The 17,871-nt window shown below is 41.2% G+C and overlaps 1 long non-coding RNA gene across 1 annotated transcript; it reads right to left on the reverse strand.

Moving 5' to 3' along the window:
* Positions 1-5,244: 5,244 nt before the first annotated feature.
* On the reverse strand, positions 5,245-17,871 carry LOC148773657 (uncharacterized). The gene is made up of 3 exons (XR_016036647.1): positions 17,271-17,871; positions 6,157-6,227; positions 5,245-5,870 (listed from the first exon to the last, which is right to left on the reverse strand). It is a non-coding gene; the product is annotated as an uncharacterized LOC148773657 (long non-coding RNA).

Raw genomic sequence — 17,871 nt, forward strand, 5'->3', positions numbered from 1 at the left:
AAAACCAAATGTGTGTTCCTTTCAAAACCATAATTTTAAAGAAATACAGACAGCAAAAATAAATAACAATCCAGAGTTGCTCTCCAGGATTCCAATAATATTAGTGGACTCTGTGCATTTTATCCCAATTCCCGGTCACCAAATCCTCGAGCTTCCTGGAGCCTGCAGAATATTATCATTGTTGAGCACAGGCTGCCCTCTGCTGTTCACTTTTGGATGCACACCCACGAGTATCCCCTGAAGCAGCAAAATCATTGTCCCAAGAGAAGGCAGATAAGCCGTTGTCAGAATGCCTCGTCTTCCTTGCCAGCAAGTTTGATATCTCAGGAAGCCCTTGAAGGACAGAATACAAGAACAGGTTTCCCAAAGCTTTGCACACTTCTTCCATCATATATTACACTTTTGAGAGGACTCAATTACTTGTCAACTTGCTCATTTGGTCTTCCACAAACCCATGCAGGGTAAGCAGTGGGGCCTTGGTAGCCCATTTTGCAGGTGAGAGGACTGAGGCTTCAGGATGCTGTAAAACTGGCACTCAGTCCCATCAGCCAGCACACAGTAAACCAGGGTGAGAGTCATGATCCTCCAAGCCCACTCCAGCACAGCTGAAGGGCAGCAAAGGGAAGATGATTTGTTCACAGTCTAAATATGAAACAGAAAATAAAAATCCATTTTTCAGGATAAAAAGCTGTGATTTGTCATCATACCAAGCAAGCCTCCTTCTCGTGGTCTCTTCCTGCCTTGATCCGAGTCCCATCACTGGCCCATAGTGATTCTCTGGTTTCTGATATGAAGGTTTTGCAGCTTTTGGCAGAAGGATGGAGAGGCGGGAGAAGGCTGTGACCCTACGCTGTGGCCCACGTCACTCTGTACCTCTTGAGGAGCATTTTCTAAGTTTAATCTGTGCTTCATTCCAGAGCATCTCCTACTTCTCTATCCATCTTCCCCATCCAGGAAGTAGCAAAAGCTTCTAAGACTCATGCCCTCAGGGTAGAGTTACAGAGATACAAAGAGAAAGAAAAGCATGGGTGCTCACTTTTTTAGTTTTAAAAATAGGCTTTTGAAACTCACAGCAGAGAAAATCATTTGAGATAAAGCGTTTCTGTTTCTCCAAACCCTAGGCTTGGGGTGTCAGTTATGAAGGCCCTGAAGAACCCAGGAATCAGACTTAGGTCACAGACCACAAAATTAAAGGGTGAGAGGTTATGTTTTCGTGCCCTGGAAAAAGAGGACAATTCTTAGGAACAGTGAGAGAAAGAAGGTAGTTGAAGCCTGACAGTCTGGAAACTATCCAAGGAGAAGGGTATTTTGGAAGTCGCGTGCTGTGTAGAGGGTCATGTAAAACTCTCCATCGCTTCCCGACAAAATCTTCAGTAGGATCTGCGCTGCCTACTAATGCTTAGGGAAGTGTGACTTACTTTTCAGGGGATGTGAAAAAAAACAAGTGCTGTGTTACCTGTACCTTAAGGTGAAAACTGAAGTGATACATAAGGAGAAGCCAACATACCAACTGCTGTAACATCCTTGGCCTTGGGAAGTTAAAACCTGAGAGAATGAAATCTCCTTATCAAAGCCATCATTAAAACATAATTTGAAAAACATGCTAAAGGCTATTCTAGAAATACAAAATATTGTATGTATACATTGGAGACAGTAACTAGCTCTACCTGGGAAACTGAAGAACATTTCGCATTTCAAGGTGAAATGATAGCTTGACAGATGGAGAAGTAAAGAGAAAATTGTTCTGTTAGAACTAACAGAACAGTCTCAAAATAGTCATGTTTCTCTTGACTGGGTAACAAAGTAAACGAGGTCAGAATCTTAGGAAAACTGATTGGATTAAATAAATGAATAGGCAATGAGTTAGACCGCTGAAAAATAAAATACAGATGAAAAAAGAAAGCGTGAACGACACTGTAATTGTGAGATTTGATTTAAAGAAGAAAGTATTAAACTAAGCAAAGAGGTTGATGTTTATGATGACAAAAGTACAACCCACATGAAGATCTAACCATCATAAATGTTTATATACCAAATAGCATGTCTTCAGAGTGCTTACAGCAAAAACAGCAGAGACTATAAGAATTAGACAAAAACACAGTGTAAATGTTCATTCAATTCTCTCAGACCATGACAGATCAAGTAGATAAGACATTCATAAGGGTATAGAGCTTACAAACAATACAGCTGATGAAGTTGAGCTTACAAATACAGGCGTAAACATGAATATGCTATTCAGTCAAAAACTACTTGTTGAGCATCTACTATGTGCTGAGCACTACTCTAGGTGTTCAAGGTACAGAAGTAAATAAAACAGAAACAAATCCCTGTGCTTGGGGACTTACATTACAGTGCAGAAAGAAAGACATATAATCATTGCGCTAAGGTGATGGTAGCCAGGTTTTTCTACCTTAAATTTTAATATTTTTCCTTTTGTAAACAATAAATTTCCTTTTGGGAGATATCCAAGATGATATAACTTGCCTGTTTCTCATCATGCATGTATTTACCAGTTTTAACATTCATTGATGACTCTTACCTAAAAAAATTAGTGCTCTGGTTATTGCCAAATGGTGATTTTCTAGTTCCCTCATGGCTTCTATTAATAGATTTACTAGTTGGAATTCTACTGTAAGCAAAATGTTTCCCTCCTCACCATTTATTTATTCATATAGTAACATCTATATGGACTCATGGATTCTTATTTTATTCATCATCCAGGACTATCATTATTTATTTTGTTGTTCAAACTGTCCCAGATTTGGTCAGTGGAGACTCTGAGAACTGACTCCTGAGTCCTTCTCCCATGTCCCCATCATCTGAGCACTCTCCTTGCTTGCTGGTATAGGATATTCCAAGTTCACACTGTACTTTCCCTACCCTTGCCTTGGAGTCACACATTTCTCCGAGACATCTTGGCTCTTTTCATTGGAGAATGGGATTTGGATACCAAGATATGAGTATGAGGTGTACTCATTATTACTGGATTGTCACTGCTACAAGATCATCTCAGCCATTAGATAGAAAAGAAAGACATATATATATATATATACACACACACATAATACTATTTACATAAATAATACATTAATAAATCTATTTCTGCATTTTTCTACCCATATTTAAAACCATGAATTCACGTAGATATGTCCAGTTCCAATCCAACACCACTGGATTTATTCAGGCCTTTCCTTTTTCCACATTTCCCATTTTTCTGGCAGTGAGAAGCTTGTCTCTCATTTTTCACAATATATTTCCTTTGGGATACACATAAGACAGTTTCAGAATTGTTATTTTTAAAAAAAAACACAGGAATTGAAGAGTTCAGTTTCTGAAACATAAAAAGACTATCAGGTAGGTCTTTTTTAATGTAAAAAGAGAGAGAGAGGAGAGAAAACTAGAGCCCAAAGTATGCACTGAAGAAGGATGCCACAGGCATAAAAACAGATCTTTTCAACAAATCAGCAGGAAATCCCAAGTTCACGGATGAGAACCTCTCATTCCTTTTCCAGCTGGATGAGAACCTCACATGTGACGCTAGTTTAGCTGAATGTAAGTCTGAGTTCAAAACTGCTTTGCCTCACAAATTTGAAATCATTGGTGAAGTTGCTTTGCAGGGACTTTTAGATTCATCCTCCATATTAACTTCTGTCTCATAATCTCTTTTCTTTCCTTTTTGTTGCCCATTTGTACTGCACATTGGTACAAACCATCACGGATTTGTTTCCAGTGCTGGAGAAGGAAACGGTAACCCACTCCAGTATTCTTGCCTAGAGAATCCCATGGACCGAGAAGCCTGGTAGGCTACAGTCCACGGGGTCGCAAAGAGTCGGACACGACTGAGTGACGGAACGGAAGGGAACGGTGTCTTTTCAATGGTTTAGTCTATCTTGAGGGATTTTTTTAATGTCCGTGTGCTTGTTTCACGATCTTTAGTGCTTCTGTTTCATATCAGCCTATAAAATGTTTTGTGAATGCTATTTCTTGTCCAATAATTCTTAAAATATGAGTTATTTGTATTTTAAAGTCTCTCTATCCCATATTTCCTATTTTCCTGTTTCTTGTGTGTTCGTTTTTTCAGTTTACTCAATTTGTTACCTACTTTTTAATAATGTTATTTCCCAAATATTTTTGTGATTCCTGAAGGTATGCTTACCTTTCAGTTGACAAAAAGAATAACCTAAAAGCTCCAAGAAATTTAAAAAATGTAAAATCAGTTACCCATATAAGAAAAAATGATCATAATATCATCAGACTTCTCAACAACACTTCAGAAGACAGAGAAGCAATGTCTATGAAGTTTTGAGGGAAAATTATGTGGAATCCAGACTTCCAGCTCTAGTCCAACCTATGAAGAAAACTAATGCCATAAAAGAGCCTCGAACCCATGAAAGAGAAAATTAACCCCTAAAATATGACAGTTGGAGAGGCAAAAGAAAATGTTAAATTCTATAATTAATAGTTTCAGAAATATTCAGTAAGAAAGCACATTAAAAACAAATTAAAACCACATTAAAGGGCTTCCCTGGTGGCTCAGTGGTAAAGAATCCACTTGCCAATGCAGGAGACATGGGTTCAATTCCTAATCTGGGAAAATTCCACACGTTGTGGAGCAACTAAGCCTGTGAGCCACAGCTATCGAGCCTGTGTTCTAGAGCCCAGGACCCACAACTACTGAAGTCCGCAGGCCTCTGCAAAAAGAGAAGCCACTGCACTGAGAAGTCCAAGCACCGCAACTAGAAAGAAGCCCCCACTTGCTACAACTAGAGAAAAACCCACACAGCAATGGAGACCCAGCACAGCCAAAAATAAATTAATAAAATTATTTTTAAAAGTCATACTTAAGACTCCTGTTAACAAAAATAATTATTAAAACTATTTAAACTTTAAGTAATTAAAAATTAGAAATTTATAAAATATATTCACTATAATTTGACAATATATGGACAGCACAGAATCACAGAGCTAAAAGCCTGAATTTATGATCAAACTAAGAGACTCCCAGAATGAACATAAAAGAACAAAAAGATTAAAAATCTTCTGTAAATAAAGTTCAGAGAAGTAGAGAATAAATACAGAATTTCTGCGATTTGTCTGTCAGCAGCTCAGAAAAAGGGAACACTGAAAATGGAGGGGATAAAATAATAAAAGAAATAATAAGGAAAAACTTTCCCCACAGTAAGGAAATGTAAATCTATGAACAGCCAAACTACATATAAAATGTTATCAAATAAATTTATTTTCCAGACATTCAAGGATTCAGAAAATTGATTCTCATTCTTTTTAAAAACAAACAAAAAGCCCTCATTTTTTCCAAAAAAAGAGGAAAACATAGCATCTAAGATACAATGGCTCTAACCTAGTAATACATAAAGGGAGACCCCTAGACATTTGTGTTTGGTTCGGTTCAGTCACTCAGTCGTGTCCGACTCTCCGCGACCCCATGAATCACAGCACGCCAGGCCTCCCTGTCCATCACCAACTCCCGGAGTTCACTCAAACTCATGTCCACAGAGTTGGCGATGCCATCCAGCCATCTCATTCTCTGTCGTCCCCTTCTCCTCCCGCCCCCAACCTTTCCTAGCATCAGAGTCTTTTCCAGTGAGTCAACTCATCGCATGAGGTGGCCAAAGTATTGGAGTTTCAGCTTCAGCATCAGTCCTTTCAATGAACACCCAGGATTGATCTCCTTTAGAATGGACTGGTTGGATCTCCTTGCAGTCCAAGGGACTCTCAAGAGTCTTCTCCAACACCACAGTTCAAAAGCATCAATTCTTCAGCGATCAGCTTTCTTCACAGTAGCAGGTTGCAAAACAAACTAGTTTAAATCCAAGGTGGAAGTCACAGGTCTCTGGGGGAGCTGGAGATGTCTTTGTAAAAAAAAAAAAGACCATACTCAGCAAAGAGTGAAGTTGGACATCTGTTTGAAACATGGTTATGCTTTGGGAGATTATAAAGACAAGCTTCTTGAGCTACAGAGAGAAAAATCAAAAGAAAGGCAATTCAAAATTACAGAACCACTTTCTCCTAAAGAAAGCTATACAAGGAAGTTAGGGTTTAAATATAAAGCCAACCTAAGTGTGAAGTGATTTTTGAGCAACTGATGGATTCTAAGAAAAGATAATCCAATTTATTTTGATACCATGGAACACTTACCTTCAAGCATACATGTTTAGCAATATAAGATCCTATTTTCCTTTCAACAAGTCCAATCATAGTACTTAGCTCTGGAATGAAAGATATTTATATTATCATATTTATAATATCATAATAATACATGTATTTATTCATTTTCAATTATTTCTGTGCTAAATCTATTAGCAAAATGTAAATATTATGAAAGTGGCAATACACAGAAGTTAGGAGGCAGAGGAAAGCGAAAAATGTAGGAGTACTAATTTCTACATCTTTGATAGTATCAGAAGATATTATCTGAAGATAGATATTAGAACAATAAATTAAAGTTTGTAGATCATATTAACTTTAGAGGAATAATTGCTAGAACTATGAACAATAAAGTAGCTAGTTAAATTTGGAGGTGGGGACTTTTAAGTAAGATTTCCTTTTTTTTTTTTTTTTGCCCGTTAACAAAGATTTATTCACTTTATTCCTTTGTCTACAGAAATTTTCCATAGGTTTGACAGTATTATCACTGGTTTCACAAAGATATTATGACATTTTTTTTTTTTTGCTTTTTAATCTGGAACTATTTTACTTTTTAATTTTTATTTTATATTGGACTATATAGTTGATTTATTAATACAATGCTGTGTTAGTTTCAGGTGTACAGAAAAGTGATTCAGTTATACATCTACAGATATCTAATCTTTTCCAATTCTTTTCCCATTTAGGTTATTACAGAATATTGAACAGAGTTCCCTGTAGGTCCTTGTTGGTTATCTATTTAAATATAGTAGTATATATGTCAACCCTAAACTCCCAATCTGTCCTTGTCTGCAGCCTTTCCCCTTTCATAACCATAAATTTGTTTTGTCTGTAAGTCTGTTTCTGTTTCATAATTACAATCATTTGTATCATTTTTTAAAGTACCACATATAAGCCATATCATATGATATTTGTCTTTCTCTTGTCTGATTTACTTCACTTAGTATGATAATCTCCAGATTCATTCATATTGCTACAATGGCATTATTTCATTCTTTTTAATGGCTGAGGAGTAGTCCATTGTATATATGTAAGATAAGACTATCCCTTAACTTTGAAAATAGAGCTTCAATAAATACTGTCCGTATATAACAAATAAAAACAGTAAAAGTATAAAAAATTATTTGCTATGAAAGTAACAAGCATAATAACTCAAAAGAGAAATGGTTCAAAAGTAGATTATGCTGAGAAATGGAGTCAGGAGTGTGGAAAAGTCTTGCTTTTCATGTTATGCCTCCTTTCTATATTGCTTAGCTTTCCCCCCAACATTTGTGCTCTAATTTAGTGATGATTTTTTAATGTGTTAAAATATTAGGGCAACCACTGAAGAAGAGAATAGGATCTATAACTTCTAAAAACCCAATATGGAAAAAAATGAACCAAAAAAACTCAATCAATGCAATAATATGCAGCAGAATAGGGGAGGGAGACAAAGAACAAGGAAGTATTATAAACAGAAACATACAGTATGATGGGGATAAAAAGATACAAAACTTGAAAGGCAAATGGATCAGAAGGTTAATCTATTGTATTAAATGGGAGAAACATATTAATTTAAAAAATAAATTAACAAAAGCTTTGGCTATGTTATACATAGCAATAAAATTCAAATCGTGAATTCAGGGAGGACCTTACGAGAAAAAGAATTGAGAAGAAGATAGAACAGAGAGTTGTATATTCTTAGGACCACAAAAATGAGGTGAGCCCAAACCACAGCTGAGTCTAGGCAGGTTCAGCCAGGGGTCCAGCTGTGACTGAATGGGGCCAAGGCCATGTCTGACCACCCAGAGAATGTTATGGGCTGAATTGTGTCCCCCTCCCACCACCAAATCATATGTTCAAGGTCCAACCCCTAATACTTCATAATGTGACTGTATTTCAAGACAGGGTGTTTTAAGAGGTGATTAAGTTAAAATGAGGTCATAAGGGTGTGTCTTAATCCAGTATGACTGGTGTTCTCCTAAGAAGAGGGATTAACAGACAGATATACACAGAAGATTACATGAAGACAGGGAAAAGATGGGTATCTACAGTCAAGGAGACAGGTCCAGAAGGAAACCAATCCTATGGACACCTTGATCTCAGACTTCTAGGCTCCAGAACCATGAGCAAATAAATCTCTGTTATTCAGGGTACCCAGGGTGTGGTAGTTATGGCAGTCCTGGCAAACTAAAACAGAGGGTCTCCTTTTCTTGATAATGATATTATAATTAGAAAAGTCACATGCCAATGACATGGCCAGAATAAGCAGTAATTACCAGCAGAACAGCATATGGTCTAGCCAGTTCCACTTTAGCAGACAGTCTGGTGAGTGGTTTGGGAGGTTTATGAGCAATTAGCAAAGGATTAAGAGAGAGATGGGCTTGGGACATAAACTCAAGGAAGCTGGGCTGAAGCTGTGAACCCCAGACATTTTTAGCTACTGCAGCCCTATTCTTTCACTGACATGGTCAGAACTAAGGTAGAAAATGTTGGCAAATCCATGTTGCCTAATCCTTTTATCTGGTGACCAGTGATTAGTAGAAGGAAACCTCTGCTAACAATAAGCAGGCTCATTCTCCTGATGGCTTTGTGAACTAGTTTACTAGCGGTTGGATAGTCATCTGCCTTATCTGCTTTTTGTATCCTTCCCTTTTTTACCAAGAAAGTTTGGGCCTAATTAAAGAAATGAGGATATATAGCAGGCAGTCAACAAAGTACATCAATATATAATCTCCAATTAAAAGACAAAGACTCAAAGTAAGGATAGGGAAATAGATCAGTGGAACAGAATAAAAGCAAGAAGACTCACACCTACTCAATCCACTTATTTTAAACAAAGGTGTCAAGTCAATGCAATGAAGAGAAGAATTGTTAACAAATGACGCTGAACAATTAGGGAAAAAATAGAAAGAACTTCCTCCCTCTGTCCTTTATACACAAACATGAATTTTAAATGAACCATAGACTGAAATCCAAAAGGCTCAAAGTCTGACTATTTTAAAGAGTAAAACACTTGAACAGAAACATCATATATCAATAAACACTGGGAAAAGTGCTCAACATCATTATTCATCAGGGAAATGCAAAAGACAGAGACTCACTGTTTCTATGTCCTGCAACTACGGGCTGTGCATTCCTAAAAATGAAAATAACTCCCTAAAAAGAAAATGTGGGAGATGAAAGGGATGGAAAAAATCAACACTCTCATTCTCCTTTTTTTAAATATTATTTGGCTGCCCTGGGTCTTAACTGCAGCATGCAGGATCTTGATCTTCACTGAGGCATGCAGGACTCTTAGTTGCAGCATGTGGCCTCTAGTTCGCTGACCAGGGACGGAACCAGGCCCCCTGCATTGGGAGCACAGAGTCTCAGCTGCTGGACTGCCAGGGGAGTCCCCAGCACTCTCATTCTTCATTAGGAATGTAACTGGCACAGCTTTGGGGAGAGCAATTCAGCAGAACTTAATATCATTTCACGCAATCATCTTCGACCCAGTGATGGACAGGGAGGCCTGGCGTGCTGTGATTCATGGGGTCGCAAAGAGTCGGTCACGACTGAGTGACTGAAAGGAAAGAAAAGGAAGGAAAGAGAACTCACTCCTGTGCACAAAGATGCCTGTTACTAAATCACTTCAGTCGTGTCCAACTCTGTGCGATCCCATAGATGGCAGCCCACCAGGCTCCACCATCCCCGAGATTCTCCAGGCAAGAACACTGGAGTGGGTTGCCATTTCCTTCTCCAACAAAGATGCCTAGACAAAAGTATTCACTGAAGTTTTGTTTGGAGTGAAAATCTAGAAACTCTCTAAAATATTAGCCCATAAATATGGGAAAAGGTTAAGTTATGGTGCATCCATTATTCATAAGAGAGACGCAATTGTTAAAAATGACAGAGTAGATGCCTACTTACTGACATGGAGAGATCTGCAAGGTATATAGACCTGCTGCTAAGCAAAAAGAAAGAAGTCACCGAACAGTGTAAATGACTCTATTTACATTATTAAAGACTAAACTCTGGGAGACAGTGAAGGACAGAGAAGCCTGGCATGCTGCAGTTCATAGGGCCACAAAAAGCAACTGAACAACACCATCGTTAAAGACACATAAACAAAAGTGAAAGGAAATTTCTGGAAGGATGCACATAGGAAAGTGGCAATGTCCACCTCTGTGCACACAGGGAGTAGGGGTCCCTTTCATCCCTTTCTACTCTTTCTGTTATTTGTTTATAACCAGGGTGAATTTACTTGTTACCAATGTAATTATTTATAAAATAATACAATAAAAACTGCTTTTTGTAAACCCGGGGCAAATTCATATCTATGTATGGCAAAACCAACCAATATAATATTGTAAAATAATCTGCCTCCAATAAAAAATAAATTAACTACAAAAAAAATAAATAAATAAATAAAGTACTGAGTATTAACTGTTAACGGAACTAACACAAGATTATGTGCCACACTCTTTGCTAAAGAGCCTTACATACCTTTTTTTCATTTAATCTCACAAAACAAGCACTGGCACTCATTTTATTAACTTTTTATTTCATACTGGATAATAGCCAATTAATGCTGTTGTGATAGTTTCAGGTGGACGGCAAAGGCATGCAGCCATATGTACACATGTGTCCGTTCTCCCTCCAACTCCCCTCCCATCCAGGCTGCCACATAACATTGAGCAGAGCTCACCACTGGCACTGTTTTCATTCCATGAGAAAGCTGAAGCGTAGAAAGTTTGTTGGCAGTACAACGGCCCCTTAAAATCATCTGAGGAGTGATTCTGAAAAAGACACTCTGATGACTGGACCTCATGTCAGATCTACAGAATCAGAATTTCTGTGGATGGGGTCCAAGCATCTGTATTTTGCAGTTAAAGCCCCCGACAGTGATTCTAATGTGCACACAGGGTTGAGAACCAATGACTGACATGGATTCTCAGTCTGAGGTCATATTGCTTGCAATTGGAAGAGCAAAGGTTGGGGTTCACTGACACTTCATATGCAAAAAATGATAGAGATAAAGAGATGGCAGAGATGTAGGCAAAGATATACATACTGAGTTTTTTTTTTTCAGCTATTGAGAAAGAGCATCTCAAGCATAGAACGGTCCACGCACTAATTCCTCTTCTTCCTTCTCCAGAACCCATCCTCTGAATCTGTCTTCTGCAGTGGTCCCTGAAACTCCGGCAGGATGATGTTTCAAATAGCTAACAACCAGACACCACAGGCAGCGACCAATCAGAATGGACCCTGAACTCAGCACTGGAGCGGGAATCAGGCTTTCAGCTTTTGATCAGTGAATCCTAGAGAGCTGAGGCGGTCCCAGGGAAAACAGCAGTGGAATGCCACTTAGCAAGCTCAGGACAGCAGCTGTTTACTAACCAACATGAAAATAGTTCCATATTTTAACAACTAATACAGTAGTAGCACCAGTGTCTGTCTGCACCTAGACTAAGGTCTGAGGGTTTGGTGGGGGGTAGAGGGCGTGAATATTTTTAAAGGTTGCTCTACGATGGTCTGCCTATCAGGCAACTAACCCAAAGTCTGCTTATTAAGTGTCGGGAGGGAAAGTAAGAGGCTGGCACACAATCTGTGATCCACACAGAGCTGCCCCACCAGCTGTTGTGTGCCTAGCAGCCCCGGCTCCCAGCCCAATTCATTCCCAGCTCCTAGGGGGTTTGTCACTTTGCTGGTTATTGCTATGTTTCCATCCTGAAGTGGCAGCTCCAGTTGTGTTTCCCAGATAATTTCAAAGATGCTAATTGCCACCTGCTGATTTCCTGTAAACACTGTACTTTACACACGAGATTAATCAGAGAGCTGTGGACTGTTCTGAGGAAACGTGTGTATGTGTGTGCGCATGAGTTTCATTACTGTGGCGGATTTAAATCATAGGCAATGTTTGCTCACAAAACTGCATTAGCAAAACGACAGGGAAAACAAAATTACAAAATACCATAAACTGCAAGTTCATAGACTGTATAAACAACTACTCGAGTCAGCCGACGATGCACTGACTAAATTCTAGCACCGAGCATGAGGAAGGTAGCCTCTCTAAAGGAGAATTTGACTCACAGATGCTTATGTTTCTAAAAGAAACCAAACCTGAAAACATTTTCAAAGGTTTCAGAGAAAGTACATTCTCTAGATTCAAGATCAGCCTCGTGTCAAATCCTAGCTCTTTCAGTGACTACCTGTAATATTCATGCAAATTACCTGGGTCTGCAAACCTCCATTTCCTCATCTGTAAAATGGACATTATAATTTCTAAGTTACCCGAGACAACATGTATCAGGTTTAATTGCATATGTTAGAATTATACAGATTGTGACAGAAATTTAATTCAAAGTGGCGTCAGCAAAACAAGAAATTTATTGGCTCAAAATATTTAAAAAGCCAGGCCTCTGGCTTCAGGTCTGTGAGCTCAAATGATGCCTAGGGAACATTCTGACACCCTCTCCACTTTCTGGCCCTGCTTTCCCATGCCAGACCTCATTCTCAGATAGACTTTACTTATGGCAAGCTAGTAGACTAGCCAACAGCCCCACACGTATGTTTTATCCTCTCAGCAACCACAGAGAACTGGTATAGATTGCATTTCACTTGGGAAACGACCCACTAGCCCATTTTCAGATCACACAGTTGAGTAGGCAAGTGTCTACTCACATCAGTTCAGTTCAGTCGCTCAGTCGTGTCCAACTCTCCGCGACCCCATGAATCACAGCACACCAGGCCTCCCTGTCCATCACCAACTCCCGGAGTTCCCTCAAACTCACATCCATCGAGTCGGTGATGCCATCCAGCCATCTCATTCTCTGTCGTCCCCTTCTCCTCCCGCCCCCAATCCTTCCCAGCATCAGAGTCTTTTCCAGTGAGTCAACTCTTCGCATGAGGAGGCCACAGTATTGGAGCTTCAGCTTTAGCATCAGTCCTTCCAATGAACACCCAGGACTGATCTCCTCTAGAATGGACTGGTTGGATGTCCTGGCAGTCCAAGGGACTCTCAAGAGTCTTCTCCAACACCACAGTTCAAAAGCATCATTTCTTCAGCGATCTACTCACATAGCCCTAGTCAAACCCCAGAGATATGCACAAAATCAGTCACATATATGATAACACAGCTGGACTTCTGACCCCAAAATCAAATGAGAAGTTTGAAGGGCAGCCAGCCTCATAAGTTGGACCATAAAGAAGGCTGCATGCCAAAGAATTTATGCTTTCAAACAATGGTGCTAGAGAAGACTCTTGAGAGTCCCCTGGATAGCAAGGAGATCAAACCAGTCAATCCTAAAGGAAATCAACTCTGAATATTCATTGGAAGGACTGATGCTGAAGCTGAAGCTCCAATACTTTGGCCACCTGATGTGAAGAGCTGAATCATTGGAAAAGACCTTGATGCTGGGAAAGATTGAGGGTAGGAGGAGAAGGGGTGACAAAGGATGAGATGGTTGAGTAGCATCACCAACTCAATGGACATGGATCTGAATAAACTCCGAGAAATAGTGAAGGACAGGAAACCATAGCATGCTGCAGTCCATGGGGTCTCAAAGGGTCAGACATGACTTAGCAACTGAACAACAACATAAGAGGGAAAAATGAGTATTCCATCATCAGATCTGAACCCCAGATTGATAATCAACCTTCTGTATAAGCAAACATGCTGAATGACAAGACAGAGAAGTTCGCTCAACTCAGAGATGCTGGTCAGCCCTCTCTGCACATGCTCACATGGGATGAGATGATTTTGGTCCTAGGCCAATAATAGAAAGTGGTAGTTCGCAGATTCAAACCCAGGCCCATTTGGCCAAGGTGGTCATTTGCCATTTTCTGTTTCCAAGCATCTCTGAAAGCTTACTGCATTTCCTACAAGAAACTCTCATGGTATTCCAGCCAGTGGTCCTGGTGTCCACCTAGTCACTATGTCCCTTTATCCAGCCCTATCCTCTGCCCTTTAATTTCCATTGTCCCTCCTCCTCAACTTTCCCCCTGATGTGAACAGGGTCTTCAGAGTGTGGTAATGTATCAGATTTATCCTGTGATAGTTGGTCAATATTAGCCACAGGATTTCATGGTCTTTAGGTATCCTGCTCTAAAAAAAAAAAAACGTAAGCAATTAGGGCAAATGGGTCTTATCAGGACAGATTAAAAAGAGCAGGTGCACAAGAAGTCTAGAGCTCTTGTTAAATAAGAATGAAGGGATGCCAAGATAAAGGGGACTTCTTGGTGTCTATGAAGGTAAAAACTTAGCCTGATTGAAAAATAATACACATAAAACAGAAATGTTGGTAGCAGCCTCTGGACTCTGATGCCCTTCCTGACCAGCTATGAGGAACATTAAAGTCCTTTCTATAATGAGTTGAGTTTATCTGCCTTTCTGGTCACTTGGTTAAAGTACCAGAGTTAGCTGCAGCATAAAGTGACATGCACCTTAGCACAGCTCCTGATTCAGACCACCCGGATCTGGACCCAAGATCCTCTACTCCACAGCTAGAATGCCTTAGGTACATTATTTAACTTCTCTGTGCCTCCATTTCCTTGTTAGGAATAATAGCATCTGCCTCCCAGTGTTGGCACAAGAAAGAAATTAACTAACATCTATACAGTAACTAATTCAAACTAAACCTGGCTCATAATCAAACTGAATTCACTTAGCTGTTCTACAAGCAGCAACCTAGTCTCCCTTCCTTCAGGAAACTAAGCTCCTTGTCTGCATGAACTTGGTTGATTGGGTAATACTTCAGGGCAGTGTAAGGTCTCTCTATGGACTCACAGAGGCAAAGTTGAGGTACCATAGGGATATGACTTGCACCCACGGAGCTTTGATTTCCTTACAAATTGCTACTTGCTTTTGTGCACTTGATTTTCTGATTGGCAGGGATTTTTCTTCTGTTTGACAGTGCTGGAGTAAGCTCATCCGTTGGTTTACTCTGAAAGGGGGGAAAGGTCGACAGCAAACTTTTCTTGCCCTTAGGCTGAAAAGACTTGGCACAGTAAATTACAAGAGGTGAGCTAAGCTGGTCACAGGAGGGCATACATGGACATCAGTCTTTGCTAACAACTAGGAAGCAACATCACAAAGCAGTAGCAGGTGTTACTAAAACTCCAGAGGCAAAGGCTATAGAACCCGGAAAGGTTGTTATCCAGGCATAGAGATGAGGGTGGAGACTCAGTGGGCTGGCACAAACCAACTTTGCCCGCAAGCTTGTCTGCAGCTCTTGTCGCTCGAGGTATCTTGTCAAGGTCATCTTTGCATTCTGGTACGTCCAATCTCCCTCCTTCACCAACTCATACACTCAGGTCACTCTGGCCCCTTGGCTGTACTCCACTCTCAGTCACCTCTAGAATTCCTTTTCTTTATCAAGTCAATTCCTACTCATTCCTCAAGCTTAACTACATTTCAGTTTCCTCCAGAAAGTTTGTTGCCCACTTCCAAATCCTTTGAACTGATGGCTCTCTTTATCTGATACAATCAGGTGGAATTAAACACTGCCTTATGGCACTCCTTACACTCAAGCCTTGTAAGACAGCAAACATCATTGGCTTTACCTGGGTAGCACCTTTTAGTCTTCCCTCTGGTAGCAATACCTACCTGATTTTTTTCTTTGGGAAAAAAGCCCTTCCAAACTCTTGGGCCACGTGGCTGCCGGAGGAGGTCATCAAAAGGACATGACCACCAAGTGACCTCCGAGCTGGACCAGGACAGTCAGAGGCTCTTCAGGCCCTTGCCCTGTCCTTGAAGTATAGAGCCTGCCCTCCAGTCGTACAGTGAGAGTTCTTCAAGGATGCAGCCTTGAGAGAGTAATGCGCAGTAGAAGGCCAACTAGACTGAATATGTGATTGAACCCAATCAAACCCTCTATATAAACTACTAAGATTCTAGGGTGGGTACCAAGATCTGCTCATCCATGGGCACTAAGACAAGCCTTGTATGTAAGCTCCCTCACATGCTACCAGGCGCTGCAGAGTGTGGAGACCCTCCAAATGCTCCTGCCTCCAATCCTGGGGAGAACCCTGTAGTCTGTAGGGAGGGAGTCGGGGAGATTCCCACTAATGCCCGTTGCACGAGTCCGGTTGGGGTGGTGACCCGCCCATGTGGACTGCAGTCAATCTTCAGCCCAACACTGACACCATCAGAGGGAAACGGGAATGCCGGAGGGCTGGACTCAGCATTCGATGGTCGCTTCCAGGGGGTGCAGTGGTAAAGAATGTGCCTGCCAAAGCGGGAAACTCAGGAGACACAGATTCGATTCCTGAGTCCGGACGCTCCCCTGGAGATGGAAATGGTAACCCATTCCAGTATTCTTGCCTGGAGAATTCCATGGACAGAGGAGCCTGGCGGGCTACAGTCCAAGGGGTCACAAAGAATCGGACACAACTGAGCCACTGAGCATGCATGCACACACACTTGAGCTCTGGTCATTACCCCTTTGCACTGACAGTTGGGCTGTTCTAAGGGGACTGACCCCACAGCTTAGAAAATGAGAAGCTGAGGGGTGGCTGATCATGAACAAGTCCTTGTGGAGTCGGGATATGTGCAAAGTCATTTGAGTTTGCCTGTTAGAGCTTGAGGCAGTCCTCACTGTCCTCCACACCCTGGCTCAGAGTGTGCCAACACCCCAGGGCAACCAGGAAGCTGATGTGGGCTAGGTGCAAGCCCTAGCAGCTGATCCTTCAGTAGATACAACAGCTGGGTGCACAGAAAAAGTCTCCACGGCAGTGCCTGTGTGGGATGGTGCACTGCCAAGGATAACTGTATGTCCCTGAAATACAGTGACTTGGTTAATGCTGTAACAGCATGACCTGCATGTTCCAAATATTTCCAAGGCAGCTGCAAAAGTCTAGGGTCAACCACTGGAGTTCCCAGCTGGCAAGGGACTGGAAGACTGACTGATATACTGGCCCCCGCCCTCTGAGTGAGGGCTCTAAATACGCCTTTTTTTGTGTGGATACTGTGTCTCGCCTAACCCAAACTTTCCTCTGTCACTATGCAAACCAGGCAGCCACCACTAGGGGGTTAGAGAAACTGACCACCCTGGTCAAAAAAAAACAGTGATCAATGGCCACCTTTCAAAGGTCATGATATGCAAGACTGGGGAAAAGAACATCAAATGGAGGTCCCACCTCACCTATAAGCCACAGGCAGCAGTTCAGTTCAGTTCAGTTCAGTCGCTCAGTCGTGTCCGACTCTCCGCGACCCCATGAATCACAGCACGCCAGGCCTCCCTGTCCATCACCAACTCCCGGAGTACACTCAAACTCATGTCCACAGAGTCGGTGATGCCATCCAGCCATCTCATTCTCCGTCGTCCCCTTCTCCTCCCGCCCCCAACCTTTCCCAGCATCAGAGTCTTTTCCAGTGAGTCAACTCGTCTCATGAGGTGGCCAAAGTATTGGAGTTTCAGCTTTAGCATCAGTCCCTCCAATGAACATCCAGGATTGATCTCCTTTAGAATGGACTGGTTGGATCTCCTTGCAGTATAAGGGACTCTCAAGAGTCTTCTCCAACACCACAGTTCAAAAGCATCGATTCTTCGGCGATCAGCTTTCTTCACAGTCCAACTCTCACATCCATACATGACCACGGGAAAAACCATTGCCTTGACTAGACGGACCTTGGTCGGCAAAGTAATGTCTCTGCTTTTTAATATACTATCAAGGTTGGTCATAACTTTCCTTCCAAGGAGCAAGCGTCTTTTAATTTCATGGCTGCAATCAGCATCTGCAGTG

Source organism: Moschus berezovskii, chromosome 27 (genome assembly GCF_049115385.1).
Source record: "Moschus berezovskii isolate FMDL1 chromosome 27, NW_MosBer_1.0, whole genome shotgun sequence".
Taxonomy (NCBI): Eukaryota; Metazoa; Chordata; class Mammalia; order Artiodactyla; family Moschidae; genus Moschus; species Moschus berezovskii.